Source organism: Salvelinus namaycush, unplaced genomic scaffold (assembly GCF_016432855.1).
Source record: "Salvelinus namaycush isolate Seneca unplaced genomic scaffold, SaNama_1.0 Scaffold609, whole genome shotgun sequence".
NCBI classification, from domain to species: domain Eukaryota; kingdom Metazoa; phylum Chordata; class Actinopteri; order Salmoniformes; family Salmonidae; genus Salvelinus; species Salvelinus namaycush.
Window position 1 is genome coordinate 9,275 of NW_024061319.1, and position 20,643 is coordinate 29,917.

Consider the following 20,643-nt stretch of genomic DNA (forward strand, 5'->3'; position numbering starts at 1 on the left):
AAATTAATGAACGTGTTAAATTATTGTGTGACCTGGAGTCATATTCAGGTCCTGATTGCTAAAGAAGCTTATTTGACGTGTCAAATAGTGTTATTTGACGTGTATCTTTTTGACACGCAAAGACTCAAACGGCGTTCCATATTGCTGTCCACTTGCCTCGTGGCGCCGACTGGTTGGGATTTGTAAGGCAGACTTTCACAGTATCCTCAGAGTCCGATATTCCTTTGATTTCGTCTTTCAGTTGAAGCAGGCAAGACACTTCCCTCATCCTCTGATTCCATTAAATCTTCCTTCTCACAGTAATCTTCCATCAATTTGCGCCGCAAAGCGCGATGTCTCTTTCCTTTTACTTCAGTCATCTACACCTCCTATTCCACAACTACACACAGGTGCCGTAAATTGTCCTCAGTTAAAGTCCATAAACTCTGTTCGATTTCATCCAACGTTTCCCTCTCTCGACTCATATTGTCCTACTCACGTGGCAACAACGACAATGCAGGCAATGGCAAGATAGCTACACTCCGTTAGGTGGTTAGCATGCTAACGTTAGCTAGCTAGCTACTCTCCCAATGTCTCTCACTCGTTGTCCGTTCCAGGAATATGGGCCGGTGCTCACATGAAAATACATCTCAGCGGTGCCTCCAAATTTGTTACCCTTCCAATGAGCTTATCATATAAACTACAACGCGAAAAGTACGGTTTACTCCACTTTTTATCATGTCAGCACAGGTAACAACCGTTTACAGTCTTTAGTTTTCATTCTTACTCTTCCCAATTCACTTAAACTATATTTATTTATTTCCCATGGACCTGTATTAAGCACCTTACATTTAAATGGTACCTGATTCAAAAGTTGTGGACAGAAATGTGGGTATACTTTAATACAAGTTAAAATAATGACAAGCACATCTTGTTCTTTTTGAATTCAGGTTTTATTAAGTAAGGGTAGCTTGGTGATCATGTCTACATGTAACAGTATTGAGATCCCCTCTGGGACCAGAACTGGAATGAGTATTACTAAACCAATATACCCTGAACTATACAGACACACAGCAATGTAGTGCTGCTGACCTGGGTTCAGGACCCACTAGGGGAGTCACCCTACATTCTAAGGGGCGGCACGTAGCCTCAAGGTTAGATCATTGGGCCAGTTACCGAAAGGTTGCTGGCTAAAATTCCGTAGCCGACAAAGTGGGAAAATAAATAATGATGTCGCTGTGCCCTTGAGCAAGGCACTTGTGGGTGTCTCAGGGGGAGTTGGGATATGCCATTTTTTTTTTTTACCATTGCACAATTGTGTGTAAATTAAAATGCTCCATCATTCTTGCCAATGCAGGTTCGTAGTGTTGTAATACTGTAGCTACTCTTTGACTGGAGTTGGGTCTTGATAGGAGAGACTGAGTAAGAAGTAGTAAAGCCCCTGCCAACCAGGAGCTCTCAACACTCCTGTTCTAAGTCCTCTGTGAACTTCCTGACCTTGAACAAGACCTCCATGTTGACTGTGGGTTGCGTGGTATATAGTGAGGGCAGCATGTCGGACTGGAGGGCAGAGGGACACACACAGAAGACAAACAAAATCATGAGCATGGTTCAGCAATTACACAAATGTGAGAGTCAGTTTGCAATGCCTGGATGTGTATGTTGAAACAGCATGTTCCAGTATGTTTGTGAACAGTGAATGTGAGTATGTCTGTGCTGTGAATGTGTGTTTCTTACCATGCAGATGGGCTACAGCAGCTTGTCGCTAGGCACATCCATCCAGGTCAATTCTATGGCAGCCGGGTCACCTGGCGAGCACGGGGTCAGAAGGTCATCCACCATCAATTGACTGGTGGCACAGGATGGCCCTCGCACCTAGAGTACCATCACAAACAACAAAATATCTTAAAATCTCCTAAATTGTAGAGAAAGAGATTCACCTTTAGTGTGCTGTACAAGAGTGGACTTCAATAGAGTTACCATACAGTATTAGTAGAAACTTTTTTAATAAATCACAAATGACTGAAATTACAGGATAGACAGATAGTCCTATGTGTTCATATTATTATATTTCTACAATGTCAAAAGTGTGTATTATTTGCAACGAAACTGAACCCGTTTGCAAATAATTAACTCTGAGACGTCAATAGGGATCTGAGCATGGTACTTTCAAATTAGGCCTACTTTTCCACCCCAGACCGAGTAGGCCTACTGACGCAGAAAAATGTAAGCTTCAACTGCTGGCTAATCTTCTTCCTTGGCTTAACCCAACGAGAGGTCAAAAGTGTTTTCCAAAAAGCTGTCTGGGTTTAAATTTATTTTATTGTTCAGAACGTGAATAGCTTAATCAATTGATAGTGACAGAATTAGATTATTTCCAAATTAAACAACAATCCCAATATGCATCATCAATACTTTCCCGGGTATTCCTATTTTACAGCTTGTTTCTAGCATTAAGTATCGCGGACCAAAGCGCTGTTATAGATAACTGTATATAATCACATCCGTTTCATTTTCTTCAAAATCTTAAACTAACAGTGTACTTTTTGCCCTTTTCTTTAAGAAAAGGTAGGCCTATGGCATACCCTCTCATTCATAATAGCTGTAAGTCTTAACAGATACAGAGGTGGGCTATTTAAAGAGTGCATGGCGGGTGGAGGAATTGACTAACATATCTATGGATATAGCAGCCTATAGCCTCTTTTCATCTGTCAAACAGGTAGACCTACCTCTTATTTCTTAAATAGGAAGAAATAGGCTGCAACACATATCCCTAATTAAAATGAAGACGTTTAAAATGAATAATGTTTACTCAAATTTACATACTTTCAGCACCATGAGCTGTCCATTTCCGATTGATTGTGCCGTGGCTGCTGCTTCAAGTTTCAGCACCACAATGTAAGTTACTCGAATCTGACTTCTTGTGAGGTCAATAACTCTGATAAACCTTTTTTGATATACTCAGAGGACCGTTATTAGCATGTTTTAACCACTCCTTCATTATTACTGAAACAGGATTCAAAGTGGTAAATATAAAGATCCAGTCTATAAAAAAACTGGAGGCCCCTTACACTTCAGTGTTGTGATGCAAAAATGCTAGAAAAATTTATAGCGCATAGAATTAAAAGGTATTGTCGGACATTATTAATTATAATCAGACATGTTTTTTTACATGGACAATATATTTGAGATCATTGAGGCCCATGTTGACAAGATGTTGGGGAATCACTGGAGGGGAATATTGACCAACTGAGCATCTCAGTGTACATCTCAATAAACACAATAGGTGTTTTGTTACATTTCAGTCTTCTGTGAAATATTTAAAGTGTCATATTGGGGTGCAAACTCAACAATGAATACATTTAAACTACATCTGACATGTTACTGTTGTCTTCTTATTTAAGCCATTGACCATGTGTGTGAGGTGTAAACAGGATGTACATAAATGGGAATAAACACATGACATAGAAAATAAAAATATTGACATTTAGGAATTCAAAATGCACCTAAATATATTTTGTTCTGTCTATGGAATACATTAAAAAAACATGTAAAAAAATAAATATCTTAAATATGTGTATAAAATATACTTGTCTGTACAGTAAGTAAATGCAGGAAATCCAAAATGCACAAACATATTTTTTTGTAATGTCTAAAATAAAATATATGTGTATAATATATACTTGTCAGTAAAGTAAAGCAATGCAGAAGCAATAAGCATTGTAAACGATGATAGAACACATCAAATTAATGTGAACATGAGGACACAAAGGAGAGATTTAATTAAAAGATCATCTTTTAATATATTTTTAATGCTGAAAAAATCTATGTATGGCAAATCTACTCTGGGCAAATGGCCTGTTGGTCAAAAATAAAAAATAGTTAACATTCTTGCTACTTCAGCCATTTGCTATGTTAAAGTAAAATCTCAGTTAATGATGAATGGATACAATTTGGAAGGATTTTTCAGAGTCATACCTCAGTAGGGTAGAGTGTCAGGTGCCACAACCATTGGTGCCATGAGGTCAAAGTGTGAAGGAGGGAGCAAGCCAGAGAGCTGTCTAGGAAGCAGTCCAGGCCCATGGCTTGGAGGCTTTGAGTTAGTCCAATCATTGTAATTCATTGTAGGGTATCTGCTGCCCCATAGACCTGCTGGTAGTTTTGGAAGGTGTTAGCAGGGGATCACCAGGGACATCTATGATTGGCTGACACAGTCTTGGTTAAACCACATGTATTCTAAAGCAATATTCACCTGCTTTCATAGAGTAAGGATTCACTCCTTTGGGGACACTGCCAGTGTTCCCCTGATATCCATATGTCCCCATCGGTGGAGGTGGTGGTACACACTTGTTCTGTAAAACACATCAACACATTTTCCAAATTGTTAGTAATATTATCACAGTTGAAATACAATGGTTGTTCACTGTTTTTAATTTCATTGAATTTAAGTATGTACCTCAGCCTTGGGCTCAGTTTTGTTAACCCATCTGTGCAGAGTTGGATCCCAGACAATCTGAGGAAGAAGATGTTAGCAATGTGAAGCAAGCCACAAAAAAAATAAAACAAAATCCACTCAATTGTCTCTACATAGAATATAGTGTTAAGAACCAGTTCCTTACAGATCTGTCTTTGTCCTCAGGTAGATGAACCTCCTTCTTATTAGCTCTTCCACTCCCAAAAACCCAGCTGAGCCAGCCTCCACTGTTATTGTGAACAGCAGGGGTCTCGGGCTCAGCCACCGGCCGGCTGCCAGTCTGGCACTGAGAAGTGGCCTCGGAGTGTTCCGGCTTGGTGATGGACATCATAGCAGGATGCTCAACATATCTAAGTCGGACATCTGTAATAAGTGGGAGAAGTCAGGCCACTCTGCTCATGTCACCATACAGAACAATTACTGGCTGACAGGTAGGAACGTCTGGCTCTGATACTCTGTTTACAACCCAATCTTAACCTACACGCAGGGAGGTTACTCCAGGACTCTGCGATCGCATTGTTTTGGTTGCAAAATCAACAATTCCCTGCATATTATGCGAGGGCTTACAAATTTGACCAATCGCCAAACTATTTCTGCATAAAATAGTCACATCATCACAATATTATCGCATAGAACTGACCCATTACCACAGTACAAAAAGAGGGCTCGCAATTTCAACCAATCACCGCACATTTACTGCATAATATGGTTCAATCAAGCCACACATCAACACAGTTTTTTCCCTTGTCAGCGCATTTTTGCAACTAATTGGACAAAACAATTGCATATTGCTATGCAAAATGTCATAATTGTTGCTGCAAAATATTTATCCGCAAATATCAAAAAAATCCATGCGAAATCCTGGAGAGATTCACTGGAGTATGAAAATGTATACACTCACTACTGTAAGTCGCTCTGGATAAGAGCGTCTGCTAAATGACTAAAATGTCAAAGTAAAATGGAGCTAAACCTGTTTTATGTAGAAAATGCATGAAAGTATTACAGATATACACTCACATGAGCCATACATTTAACCTATCACAACTTATTATCAAGCTATCACAATGGTAATTTCTTTACTAATTAGGTAGGTTTAAGTGACCTCTTCTCTTGGAATAGAAATCCACAGGTGGAGTACACGCTCCACCATCCCATTTCCACAGTGGTGCCACCATGGGGATGATGGGAGGTGGTTGTGGATGATTGTGTCCATTCTTCACAGGGACACTGGTTGTGAGGAAGATCTCCTCCCTCTGCACAGTGATGCTAGCTGCTGAGAGAATCCCCTCCCTCTGTACAGGGACACTGGCCTTCAGGAGGATCAACTCCCTCTGTGCAGGGATGAGGCCTGATGCTCGGAGGATCCCCTCCCTCTGTGCAGGGACACTTGATTTTTGGAGGATCCTCTCCCTCTGTGCAGGGATGAGGCCTGATGCTCGGAGGATCTCCTCCCTCTGCACAGTGACGCTAGCTGCTGGAAGAACCCCCTCCCTCTGTGCAGGTACACTGGCTGTTTGGAGGATCCCATTCCTCTCAGCAGAGACACTAGCCTTTGGGACAATCCCCTCCCTGTGCGCAGGGACGCTGACCATTGGGACAATCCCCTCCCTGTGCGCAGGAACGCTGGCCATTGGGACGATTCCCTTCCTCTGCGCAGTGACACTGGCCATCAGGAGGATCAACTCCTTTTGTGCAGGGATGAGGCCTGATGCTCTGAGGATCTTCTTCTTCTGTGCAGTGATAGAAGATGCTAGAAAAATCACCTCCCTCTGTGACGGGATGAGGCCTGATGCTCGGAAGATCTCCTCCCTCTGCGCAGTGATGCTAGGTGCTGAGAGAATCCCCTCCCTCTGTACAGGGACACTGGCTGTTTGGAGGATCCCCTTCCTCTGTGCAGGGATGAGGCCTGATGCTCGGAAGATCTCCTCCCTCTGCGCAGTGATGCTAGCTGCTGGCAGAACCCCCTCCCTCTGTGCAGGGACACTGGCTGTTTGGAGGATCCCCTCCCTCTCAGCAGAGACACTTGCCTTTGGGACAATCCCCTCCCTGTGCGCAGGGACGCTGGCCATTGGGACGATTCCCTTCCTCTGCGCAGTGACACTGGCCATCAGGAGGATCAACTCCTTTTGTGCAAGGATGAGGCCTGATGCTCTGAGGATCTTCTTCTTCTGCGCAGTGATAGAAGATGCTGGAAGAATCCCTTCCCTCTGTGACGGGATGAGGCCTGATGCTCGGAAGATCTCCTCCCTCTGCGCAATGATGCTAGGTGCTGAGATAATCCCCTCCCTCTGTGTCGGGATGAGGCCTGATGCTCGGAGGATCTCCGTCTTCTTTGCAATGATTATAGCTGCTGGGAGAACCCCCTCCCTCTGTGCAGGGACACTGGCTGTTTGGAGGATCCCCTCCCTCTGTACAGGGACACTGGCTGTTTGGAGGATCCCCTCCCTCTGTACAGGGACACTGGCTGTTTGGAGAATACCCTCCCTCTGTGCAGGGACACTGGCTGTTTGGAGGATACCCTCCCTCTGTGACGGGATGAGGCCTGATGCTCGGAGGATCTCCTCCCTCTGTGCAGTGATGCTAGCTGCTGAGAGAATCCCCTCCCTCTGTACAGGGACACTGGCTGTTTGGAGGATCCCCTCCCTCTGTGCAGGGACACTGGCTGTTTGGAGGATACCCTCCGTCTGTGCAGGGACACTGACTGTTTGGAGGATACCCTCCCTCTGTGACGGGATGAGACCTGATGCTCGGAGGATCTCCTCCCTCTGTGCAGTGATGCTAGCTGCTGAGAGAATCCCCTCCCTCTGTACAGGGACACTGGCTGTTTGGAGGATACCCTCCCTCTGTGACGGGTTGAGGCCTGATGCTCGGGGGATCTCCTCCCTCTGCACAGCAACTTCGGCTGCTGTGATGATCTGCAGGTATAATATAGAGAATATAGTCATTCCCTAAAAAATCAACCACTTGGAATCTATAACATCATTGACACATACACTGAGTGTATTAAACATTAAGAACACCTTCTCTTTCCGTGACATAGACTAATCAGGTGAAAGCTATAATCCCTTATTGATGTTAATTGTTAAATCTTCTTCTCAGTGTAGATGAAGGGGAGGAGGCAGGTTAAAGATTGATTTTTAGACAATTGAGACATGGATTGTGTATGTGTGTCATTCAGAGGGTGAATGGGCAAGACCAAAGATTTAAGTCCCTTTGAACAGAGTATGGTAGTAGGTCCCAGGCACACCGGTTTGTGTCAAGAACTGCATGCCATGCTGTTGGGTTTTTCCCGCTCAACTGTTTTCCCTGAGTATCAACAATGGTCCACCACCAAGGGGGAGGGCAACTCAATAGGAAGGTGTTCTTAATGTTTTGTTCACTCAGTGTAGATCAATCCCTAGCATATACTTTCATTTGTATGTGTACGATACTGTAAATACACAAATTATATTAATGTTATCTACAATATATTATAATACCGTAAGCCTCCCTGCTGCAGGGGCATTTCCTCCAACAATTTTGAGCTGATTTTCTTCACTTTAGCAATATTTTGTATCTTTGTTAATTTTCACATTTATTGTGTTTGGAATGGCACTGTTACTACAGGAGATGATGCTATCATAAAGTATTTGATGTAAGTATGTAGGATAATTACCCATAATGCTCACTGACTGGACATTCAAAATTACCATGGCAATTATTGACGCATTAACATGCAATCGGAAACTTGGAAGCTCAGAGTTAAAATGAATGTAAGTTATCAGTGTAAAGCTTCCTACTGGTTGATTCTGATACTTCACAAGTGGGAAACTTGAAATCATCATTCCATAACGAGTTAGCGAGTCAGAAATGTCAGAATTTCCTAGTTCCGACTTGAAGGGCCTTCTATAATGTAGGGCCGGTCAGTAACCAAATAATTTTACTGTGCCCAATCGCACACAGACTTTTATGGTCACACAAGTTGCCACCGGTGGATTCAAAATGAGTAGCCTAACAATTATTTACATGGCCCCATGTACATTTGAAACCAAATGATTTTTCTGTGAGAAATCAATAATAGTTGCACACATAGGGTAACAGTGAGCAATTGACAGTGAGCAATGAGCAAGATAAGCATAGACGGGAAGTTGACAATAGCTTATTATTAGTGTAAATAAATTGTATTTCTATGGTTGCAGTCCTCAAAGATTGAATTGATTGAATTAATCAGATCCAATGATTTACTGCCCGTAGGGTGGGGTACCGCTAGTCATCATTATTATAATCACCATCTCAATCATTATCACCATACCATCATAGACTTATTCTTCTGTATCTGAGACTCATCTGACACTACCTTAGACATGGCAGTCTGCAACTCAATACACTGCCCCTGCATGGTGTTCAGCGTCCCCTGCATGTGGTTAATCGAATGCTTAACATCGTTCAGCAGGATTTGAATCTCAAGCCTGCAAGAAATCAGGTGGTTCAACATACTGAGATGACGAGAGGCTTCAGACCATGCCCATTGGACCATCTTTAGAATTCTTTCTCACTTAACACCAATCTTATTAGGAATGTAACTTTGTGCAGAAGATGTTACTATAGTGTTATTTAGAAGAAAAAAAGTGTACTTTGTCAGGTGCCAAAAGGATGACGGGATGTCTCCCTGCTCCAGTGAGCTCTGCTGGCAGGTCTTGCTCACTGTTGGAGGAACGGGAGCCAAATTAGAGGAAACATATCTATGGTTGTTCAGCAATGAAACATTCATGGCATAATGGGGATTGTCCTTCCCTGTGAAAAGAATAACAGCTGGGGTTTACTTTCTCACTTTTAGATAATGTAATACAATCTTTAAACCCATCAGAAGTGTAGTGCTTACCTCCATTAAAATATTGGTCCATGTTATTTATGGCTGCATTGTCCCAATGTTGACCACTAGTTCCAACTTGTGATGAGAGGGTCTTGATGAAACGATCAAGTCAACATTTTGTTAGACATTTCAGAGATAGCATTAACAATTGTACATGAGACAGTGCTTCCAGATATTGAGGTATCTTCCTTCTGAGATATGTAAAAAAAAATATGGTGTGTGTACTCACATGAAAGGTATCCATGATTCTAGATTAAGCCAATCATGTACGTGATTACCATCCTATGGGTCAGCAATGGAATGATTGTTACACAGCTTTCAGGCAACTTTATGTCTTGGGCCTGGATGAATCATTGAAATGCAAGTAATGTTGTGAATTTGTGATTCATAATTGCCATTATAATTTTGAATATTCCATCAAAGTTATTTGTTTTGACAGTCAAAACAACTCAATTTTACGATTAATCACTTGAATTTAGTAACTTGAGTTGACGGAAGTAGCAACTTCATATTCTGACCTAAACACTGACTTGTGCAATGCCTAATGTATGTATGTTATTGGCCATTGGACTGCTCAGTCAAAACAACAAACTTTTACGATGAATCACTTGACTGGAGTAACTTAAATTCGGAACTAAAACATTAAAAGTAGGCTATAGCTTGACGCATATCCTTACCTTGGACAAGCGTATCCAAAAGGCCTATCCAGTCGTGCGTGAAGATACCTTTAGGTAGATAAAAGCGCGGTACGGGTTGAGACACGCTCGGTATTGTGAATCTGTAACACTGCTATAAAAGCACGTTTTCATTTATAATTTACACTGTAGAATGACCTGCAAGCCAATCAGAATCGAGTTTTAAACAATACCGTGGTTTCCATGGAACGTCACAAACATATTAGGCCACTTGCGTCACAGATTAGTCACTGAACATGGGTTTAATAGCTATATTGGCTATATGTACAGTATATGCACATCGTATTGAATTGAGATTACATTTACTGCACCACTGTAATTATGTAGCCTAATCCTATGAGGATCATATGTAAAATGTCAGAATCATGGCACATGAAAACATAATTAAATTGACTGCAGATTATAAAATTCACTGTGACACAATATCAATGTAATTCCAATTAAATTACGTTGAACCAACGTGGAATAAACATTGAATTGATGTATGTACCCAGTGGGAAGTGATCAATTCGAAATTATTGAATACATACAGTACTACAAATGAAGATATACAAAAATTGCTTCGAAAAGATCGAAAAACGAATTTCCCTGGGCCAACCAAACGTAAAATGTATGTACGGATTACTGTACATCGTTTTGGATGAAAGCGTCTGCTTTCAAATCTCTGACTCACACATATGTACAATCTCGCAATGTTTATTTCTGACACTTTCACGTTTGCGGGATTTTGTGAAGTAATTGATGAGCAGGAGAGCTCCATGAAATCAGTGATATGGTAAAGATTGCGACATGAGAGGGTGTAACATTTCTAGCTGAGGAACAATTTTGGGGTTTTCTCACAAAGTTTATAGTTTTAGACTGCAGTTGCAATTTGTTTTTTACACAAAAAATGATATCTAACCATACAATGAATACTTTTGTAATTAATCAAACCTTTGACATATATTTTTGACTATTTCCAACGAACAAGCTAGCTATCGAAAAGTGTCAGCGTGTGTAGTTAAATTAGCCTGCTAACGTCTTCATAGCTAGTAGCATGTAATCAGGACATGACCAAACTGTTGCTGAGATAATGGATGTTGAAACTTCCAAGGAGAAAAGAGGCATTGTTGAAACTCACTCATATGCTTGCGGTGTAAAAAAGGGGGGTGAATGCGATTCATACCCGAATACCCCAACCAAGGAGCAGCTTCCATTTGACAAAGAAGCTCTGAATCGTCTGTGGCCGATAATTGAGAGAGCAAGGAAGGAAGGGAAAAGGGCATACTTTGCGGGAGCTAAGGCTTTTGTTAATGGAAGGGAAATTCACGCTGACGCCTAGTTTGTTGACTGCTGGACTTGTCAAGTGAGTTGTGCAGGACTGAGTTTTATTTGCTAATTTGATAAAACTAGATATTTATTGAGGAAAGAGCATTGTTTGTGTGAGCCAAACTTTTTATATATATATATATATTTTTTTTTATGGCAGGGAAATTCGCACTGACACTTAATGTTAGCTTGATGGCTATTCGTTTTTACCAATCTATGGTACAATGTTATTTGCAATTGTATAAATATATATAATTTAGATCAACCACTTACGTGGTGCAAAGGTATGTTTCTATTTGCAACTAGTAAGACCTTTTCTTTTTATGAGAACCCGATTCATGTGAACGTATACAAGTTTAATATTCTTCATATAGTCACTTTGATAGTAAATGTCCATTTCTGTTTTTTCTATTAATGCCAGGGGAATCTGTCATTTTTTGAAAAGGAGATCTTTATTTTTGTATTGTAAGGGTAAGAGTGCCGACTTATTTCATTCAAGAAACTCATGCCTGTTGCACAGATACTGCGTTTTGGAAGTGTCAATGGTGATGATATGAATGATATTTGGTTTTCATTTGGTACTAATTGGTCAGCAGGTGTCCCTATTTTAAAAGGCAACTTTAAGGCTCATATATTGAGTCATGAAGCAGATAATACAGGGAGATGGATTATACTATTGGTAGATGTTAACCATGTTCAATTCATTGTTGTAAATACCTAAGCTTCCAATAACAAGTGAAGTAACTGTATTTTATTTAGAGACATTGAGAGGAAAATAAGTCAAACGATGTCTAAATTTCAATTGGCCAAAGTAATATGGGGTGGAGATTTTAATACAGTATTACATGATAATCTAGATAGATGGCCTCCTATGGATAGCAATTCTGTTTGTGAGATAAGGAATATATGTCTAAGGTTAGGTGTTCCTGATATTTGGAGACATAAGAACCCAGATAAGATTATGTTTACATGGAGTACCAAAGATTTATCTATACAATCCCGTATTGATTTCTGGCTGATATCTGAAGATATTGCTGACAAGGTTGATACAGTCTCGATTGAACCATTGATTTTAACAGACCTCAACGGGATCTCAATAAAGATAAATATGCATGGTTTGTCAACCCAAAAAAATTAAAGGTTACTGGAAAATGAACAAGACTTTACTAGAGAATTAAGTATTTAAGAAGGAAGTAGCAGGAATTAATGATAAATACAGGAATTGTGCCTGTGTTATGAATATGTTTGGAAGTTACTGGGAGCTAAGGAAATTTGATTAAGGCTTTTGGCTATTTCAATGGGAAAAGAAATTGCTAGTGGCAAGAGAAATAAAGAATATGACATCATAAAGGGAATGATGGATGAAACTAAATAAACAGATCAAATTAATCAGGAATTACTGGAGCTATCATCATTGCAAATGCAGTTAGATTGTTTCTACGAGGAAAAGGCCCGGGGAGCGTTTGTAAGAGCAAGACGATTAAAGATATTTCTTTAATTTAGAAAAAAGGGCAGGCGAAAAGACTTCCTTCCATATGTCAATTAATGATTAATAATACTCCCAATAAAAATCCAAAAGAAATCTCTCAGCATGTTTCCCAGTTTTATCAGAATCTGTATACATTAGCCCAGCCAACTTCCAATATGGATATTTTCTTAGACAATGTAGCAAAGAAGTAGCTAAGAAGATAATGATTTCAACCTTTCAGTGAAAGGTTCAGAGGTCTATTTCTTGCTTTAGAAAACACCATTAGTTTAGTTTTGTCAGTATTGAGGATAAGCTTCAATTGACACAAGGTATGTTGAACAGTATAAAAAGCCGTTTGCAAGTTCTGGAAAGCTTTTGTAGGAGACGAGGCACAACAGTAAATAACAGTATCATCAGCATAAAAATGAAGTTGCGCATTTTGGACATTTTTGTCTAAATCATTTAAATAAATAGTGAATAAGCGAGGACCAAGTACAGAGCCTTGGGGCACACCATTAAAGACAGACAATTTAACAGACATAAGCCCATCAAATTGAGTGCACTGAGTTACATCAGACAGATAGTTAGCAAACCATGCAACTGCATGCTCTGAAAGACCTACACTCGACAATCTCTGCCTTAGTATAGCATGATAAACTGTATCAAAAGCCTTAGAGAGATCAATAAAAAGTGAGACACAGTGTTGTTTTTTGTGAAGGGCTTCAGTGATATAATTTAAAACCTTCATGGCTGCTGTAATTGTGCTATACTTCTTCCTGAAGCCCGATTGGTACATTGATAAAATAGAGTTAGTAATTAAAAACTATTTTAGCTGTTCACTCACAAGGGTTTCAAGTATTTTCACCAGGGGTGACAGCTTTGAGATTGGCCTATAATTATTTAAAAGAGTTGGATCTCCCACTTTTAAAAGTGGTAGGACAAATGCTGATTTCCAGATTTTCGGAATATCATTACATTCCAGGGTTAGATTGAACCGATATGTAAGTGGTTCAGCTTGTCCCATCGAGCTCTAGCGACTCCTGTGGCGAGCCGGGCGCAATGCACACTGACAGGGTTGCCAGGTGTATGGTGTTTCCTCCGACCCATTGGTGCGCCTGGCTTCCGGGTTAAGCAGGCATTGTGTCAAGAAGCAGTGCGGCTTGGCTGGGTTGTGTTTTGGAGGACGCACGGCTCTCGACCTTCGCCTCTCCCGAGTCCATACGGGAGTTGCAGCGATGAGACAAGACTGTAACTACCAATTGGATACCACGAAAAAGGTGTAAAAGTAACAAACAATTGTTTTTATTTTTTTATAATAATTTATTAAAACAAATGATAGTCCGACTAAGCCCAAACCAGATGGGATGACGTATAGCTGCAGAATGCTGTTGTAGCCATGCTGGTTAAGTGTGAATTCAAAATAAATCACAGACAGTGTCAACAGCAAAGCATCCCCACACCATAACACCTCCTCCTCCTCCATGCTTTATGGTAGGAAATACACATGCAGAGATCATCTGTTCACCCACACCGCATCTCACAAAGACATGGCAGTTGGAACCAAAAATCTCAAATTTGGGCTCCAGACCAAAGGACACATTGATTGTGTTTAATGGCCCAAGAAAGTCTCTTCTTCTTATTGGTGTCCTTTAATAGTGGTTTCTTTGCAGCAATTCAACTATAAAGGCCTGATTCACACAGTCTCCTTTGAACAGTTGATGTTGAGATGTGTCAGTTACTTGAACTCTGTGAAGCATTTATTTGGGCAGCAATATCTGAGGCTGGTAACTCCAATGAACTTATCCTCTGCAGCAGAGGTAACTCTGGGTCTTCCATTGCTGGGGTAGTCCTCATGAGAGCCAGTTTCATCATAGAGCTTGATTGTTTTTGCAACTACACTTGAAATATTCCGTATTGACTGACCTTCATGTCATAAAGTAATGATGGACTGTTGTTTCTCTTTGCTTATTTGAGCTGTTCATGCCATAATATGGACTTGGTATTTTATCAAATAGGGCTATCTTCTGTATACCCCCCCACCTTGTCAAAACACAATTGATTGTGTCAAACGCATTAAAAAGGAAAGAAATTCCACTTTTAAGAAGGCACACCTGTTAATTGAAATGCATTCCAGGTGACTTTCTCATGAAGCTGGTTGAGAGAATGCCAAGAGTGCAAAGCTGTCATCAAGGCAAAGGCTGGCTACTTTGAAGAATATAAAATATATTTGGATTTGTTTAACACTTTTTTGGTTACTACATGATTCCATATGTGTTATTTCATTGTTTTGATGTCTTCACTATTTTTCTTTCAATGTAGAAAATAGTAAAAATAAAGAAAAACCCTTGAATGAGTAGGTGTTCTAAAAACTTTTGACCGGTAGTGTAGAGCCTTCAGTGCTTTTTTCCCGTGGGCTGTGGCCCCCTTGTCTGAATTTGGTCAATATGTCCTCCAAAAGACTTTATAGCCCACTGTGGCAAAGACTATACTTTCAGGAGTTAAACAACACAATAAAAAATCACCTTGTTTGTCTCATTCTTCCAATCTAGCTAGTGACTTTATAAAACACAATATTTGGTATTTGTATTTTATATTATAACAACGATATAGGAAAGCATCTGGTGGCAAAGTAGCCAAAAACATAAAATTATTAATTCATTCAAGGTTTACAAATATGCCCAATCAATAGAACATTATGTCAGAAAACAATAGTCTAAACCCAATGTCTCTACCAAATATGGTTGAAAAGTTACCGATGATTTACTCTGAGATTTAACCTCACAACACCAAATATGGAACACATACAACCAAGTGCGGTGCAGTCTAAACTAGTAATGGTCACAGCAAATGATCATTATTATTTCATCAACACTGTCAAGTACAAGTATATGAATGTTATAATATTGTAGAGAACAAGCTAATGATTAATTCTATGTAATTTCTAATGACATAAGGCAAAGAAAACAACGTTTGGACATGAATTTCGTAGCTCCCTCCTGAATTGACCCTTTTTCTCTCTACATTGTATAGCAAGTAAGTGAATATATAAAAAGAATATGTCATTCATCAGACGCTTTTATCCAAAGCGACATACAATAAAACCTGCTGTCGTTTATGTATGGGTGGTGACGGGAATCGAACCCACTACCCTGGCGTTGCAAGCGTCATGCTCTATCATGGTCATGGGTGCACCTCAGCCACGCTCAAGGTCCTAAACAATATCTTAACCGCCATCTATAAGAAACAATACTGTGCAGCCGTATTCATTGACCTGGCCAAGGCTTTCGACTCTGTCAATCACCACATCTTTATCGACAGACTCAACAGCCTTGGTTTCTCAAATGGTTGCCTCGCCTGGTTCATCAACTACTTCTCCGATAGAGTTCAGTGTGTAAAATCGGCTTCCTGTAGTCCGGGCCTCTGGCAGTCTCTATGGGGGTGCCACAGGGTTCAATTCTTGGTCCGACTCTCTTCTATGTATACTTCAATGATGTCGCTGTAACGATTGTCATCTGGAGAAGGAGAAGAGGACCAAGTAGCAGCGTGACAAGTATTCATTATACCTTTTAATCAATAAAAACACTTATACAAAAAACAACAAAGCGACAAACGAACAGTTCTGCAAGGTGACATACACTAAACAGAAAACAACCACCCACAAACAAAATTGGGAAAACAGGCTACCTAAGTATGGCTCTCAATCAGAGACACCGATAGACAGCTGCCTCTGATTGGGAACCATACCAGGCCAAACACATAGAAATAGAAAACCTAGACCTACAACATAGAATACCCACCCACATCACACCCTGACCAAACTAAAAATAGAAACATACAAAACAATCTACGGTCAGGGCGTGACAGTACCCCCCCCCCCCCCCCCCCCCCCCCAAAGGTGCGGACTCCGGCCGCAAAACCTGAACCAATAGGGGAGGGTCTGGGTGGGCATTACACCGCGGTGGCGGCTCTGGTGCGGGACGTAGACACCCCCCCCCCCTTAGTCTTGGCCCCCTTATGTAGCGCCTCTGGAGACCCTTGCCGCCGACCCCGGACTGGGGACCCTTACAACGGACCCCGAATAGGAGGGAAACTCTGGCAGCGCCGGACAGGCGGGAGGCTCTGGCAGCGCCGGACAGGCGGGAGACTCTGGCAGCGCCGGACAGGCGGGAGGCTCTGGCAGCGCCGGACAGGCGGGAGACTCTGGCTGCTCCGGACAGGCGGGAGGCTCTGGCAGCGCCGGACAGGCGGGAGACTCTGGCTGCTCCGGACAGGAGGGAGACTCTGGCTGCTCCGGAAAGGAGGGAGACTCTGGCTGCTCCGGACAGGAGGGAGACTGGCTGCTCCGGACAGTAGGGCGTCGCTGGAGGCTGAAGATATCCCTCTAGTGGTGTGGGGGCTGTGCTTTGGCAAAGTGGGTGGGGTTATATCCTGCCTGTTTGGCCCTGTTCGGGGGTATCATCGGATGGGGCCACAATGTCTCCTGACCCCTCCTGTCTCAGCCTCCAGTATTTATGCTGCAGTAGTTTATGTGTCTGGAGTACTTCTCCTGTCTTATCCGGTGTCCTGTGTGAATTTAAGTATGCTCTCTCTAATTCTCTCTTTCTTTCTCGGAGGACCTGAGCACTAGGACCATGCCTCAGGACTACCTGGCATGATGACTCCTTGCTGTCCCCAGTCCACCTGGCTTTGCTGCTGCTCCAGTTTCAACTGTTCTGCCTGCGGCTATGGAACCCTGACCTGTTCACCGGACGTGCTACCTGTCCCAGACCTGCTGTTTTCAACTCTCTAGAGACAGCAGGAGCGGTAGAGATACTCTTAATGATCGGCTATGAAAAGACAACTGACATTTACTCCTGAGGTGCTGACTTGTTGCACCCTCGACAACTACTGTGATTATTATTTTTTGACCATGCTGGTCATTTATGAACATTACAACATCTTGGCAATGTTCTGTTATAATCGTTGTGCGTTACCAGGGTAACCGGGGTAAACTACCAAGTGTGCTGCTAGACTAGCTCAACTATGCTCTAGTTAAACTACTGGCCTTTTATTGTCCATAAATATAGCAAGTAAACTTCAACACGTTCCGTGAAGACACATAAGAAATATACCTAGCTACGAATCTGTTGATTGTGTTATTGAGCATTTTGCCCAGGATATTTTCTAACACAAAAATGTCACAGTTAGAAAACGGTATCGTTAGTAGCTAGCTAGATAGGTGATGTTGTAAATTGCTTGGCTAATTTCGCTCGAATTCAGTGTTCACAGACCATCAGGATGTCGGTTCCTTTGTCTGGGGTAGAGCTGCTCAGAGTGTGTACAGTGCTCCAGGACTGTGAGGCACAGCTGTCAGTGCTGGGTCACATCATGCCCGACACCTACAGGGGTCGTCCAGAAGCTGATAAGGTATTATCTGATTATCCTCAGCTAACATTATACGCGGAGCTAATGTCAATTGGCTTTTTCAAGCGATGATGCGTCTTTAGCAAATTAATGGTATGCTTGCTATCTAAGCTGTAATTTTCTCCTATTCAGCCCGTATTCATATGTTTTTGTGGAATTTTGTGTCAGCCGACATTGGACAGGTCCTTGAACAGCAGAAAGGAGCAGAGCAGAACCTGAAAGCAGCCCGTCAGTTTGAGAGAGAGTCTGGGAGACTGTCAGATGCCACCCGTGAGCTGCACAGATCCCAGAAGGAACTGAACCGCACACTAGAGGAGAACCCACTGTCCCCTGACAACCTGGCCAAGGTGCAGAGAGACAGGTGGGTTCCAGATAGCTCTTGTTCGGGGCTTTAGTGCACGTTCCGACTTGGACCAGAGCTAGGTTCCAGACAATTTAATAAAATAGAAGCCCACAACTCTGTGCTTCAAACAGAGATGTATTATGATTTATTATGCACACGAGACAACTTTTCATTGGGATCTTTTTCAGGTCAACCACTGAACTAAACACATTGCCATTGTTTACATTTGTCAAACATTTCCAAGGTGCAGAGCAGACTGTATTAACTGTGAATCCAAAAAGTACCCTGTATGCCATCTACCTCATACATAACGATCATGCTCTCTCTCTCTCTCTCTCTGTCTTCCTGGCATACAGTCAGTTTGTGGCTCACGTGATTGCTGATGTGTTGGCAGAGCTGCAAGAGAAAGGGACCTTTCACAGCTTGCTTTTCGCTGTGGAAGAAGAGAAAAGAAGGAAGGCCAACCTCCAGGACATAATAATCAGGTCAGGTTATGGTCAATATGAATATGTAGGCTAATAATTCATTGTCTGTGCAGGCAATAGTCAAATTCTTTCAAAACCCACACAAAGAGGAGGCTGCTGAGGGGAGGGTGGCTTGTAATAATATCTGTAATGTTGTAAATGGAATGGTATCAAACGCATGGATGTGTATGATACCGTTCCAGCCATTTCTATGAGCCTGTTTTATTTTGATTGAAAACAGAGCTATAATTTGTCTTTGCTTATTATAGGACTTACATACAGTGTATGCCTTAAAATTCAATCTAAAAAAAGGATTACATTTGATGTTTTTTCCGATAGATCTACACAACCTACTCCACATTTTCAAAGTGAAAGAAAGTTATAGAACATTTTCCCAAAAAATAAATATGTAGTGAGGGCCAGCCAGCGAGAGCATAGCAAACATGTCGCAGTGGTGGGTAGTATATGGGGCTTTGGTGACAAAACGAATGGCACTGTGATAGACTACATCCAGTTTGCTGAGTAGAGTGTTGGAGGCTATTTTGTAAATGACATTGCCGAAGTCAAGGATCGGTAGGATAGTTAGTTTTACGAGGGTATGTTTGGCAGCATAAGTGAAGGAGACTTTGTTGCGAAATAGGAAGCCGATTCCAGATTTAATTTTGGATTGGAGATGCTTAATGTGAGTCTGGAAGGAGAGTTTACAGTCTAACCAGACACCTGGTATTTGCAATTGTCCACATATTCTAAGTCAGAACCGTCCAGAGTAGTGATGCTAGTCGGGCGGGAGGGTGCGGGCAGAAATCGGTTCAAGAGCATGCATTTAGTTTTACTAGCATTTAAAAGCAGTTGGAGGCCACGGAAGGAGTGTTGTATGGCATTGAAGCTCGTTTGGAGGTTTGTTAGCACAATGTCCAAAGAAGGGCCAGATGTATACAAAATGGTGTCGTCTGCGTAGAGGTGGATCAGAGAATCACCAGCAGCAAGAGCGACGTCATTGATATATACAGAGAAAAGAGGAAGGCCCGAGAATTGAACCCTGTGGCACCCCCATAGAGACTGCCAGAGGTCTGGACAACAGGCCCTCCAATTTGACACACTGAACTCTATCAGAGAAATAGTTGGTGAACCAAGCGAGGCAGTCATTTGAGAAACCAAGTCTATTGAGTCTGCCGATAAGAATGCGGTGATTGACAGAGTCGACAGCCTTGGCCAGGTCAATGAAGACGGCTGCACAGTACTGTCTTTTTTCGATGGCGGTTATGATATCTTTTAGGACCTTGAGCGTGGCTGAGGTGCACCCATGACCAGCTCGGAAACCAGATTGCATAGTGGAGAAGGTATGGTGGGATTTGAAATGGTCAGTGATCTGTTTATTAACTTGGCTTTTGAAGATTTTAGAAAGGCAGGGCAGGATGGATATAGGTCTATAACAGTTTGGGTCTAGAGTGTCTCCCCCTTTGAAGAGTGGGATGACCGTGGCAGCTTTCCAATCTTTGGGGATCTCAGACGATACGAGAGGTTGAATAGGCTAGTAATAGGAGTTGCAACAATTTCGGCAGATCATTTTAGAAAGAGAGGGTGCAGATTGTCTAGCCCAGCTGATTTGTAGGGATCCAGATTTTGCAGCTCTTACAGAACATCAGATGTCTGTATT

The 20,643-nt window shown here is 41.8% G+C and overlaps 2 long non-coding RNA genes across 3 annotated transcripts; one reads left to right on the forward strand and one right to left on the reverse strand.

Moving 5' to 3' along the window:
* Positions 1-409: 409 nt before the first annotated feature.
* Positions 410-19,409, forward strand: LOC120042062. The gene is made up of 5 exons (XR_005476014.1): positions 410-729; positions 4,619-4,884; positions 18,036-18,182; positions 18,348-18,540; positions 18,879-19,409. It is a non-coding gene; the product is annotated as an uncharacterized LOC120042062 (long non-coding RNA).
* Positions 4,093-5,669, reverse strand: LOC120042061. Of its 2 annotated transcripts, none has more exons than XR_005476012.1 (4): positions 5,556-5,669; positions 4,436-4,492; positions 4,232-4,331; positions 4,093-4,131 (listed from the first exon to the last, which is right to left on the reverse strand). It is a non-coding gene; the product is annotated as an uncharacterized LOC120042061 (long non-coding RNA). The 2 variants fall into 2 exon arrangements; XR_005476013.1 differs by lacking the exon at positions 5,556-5,669 and adding an exon at positions 4,599-4,649.
* Positions 19,410-20,643: the final 1,234 nt, after the last annotated feature.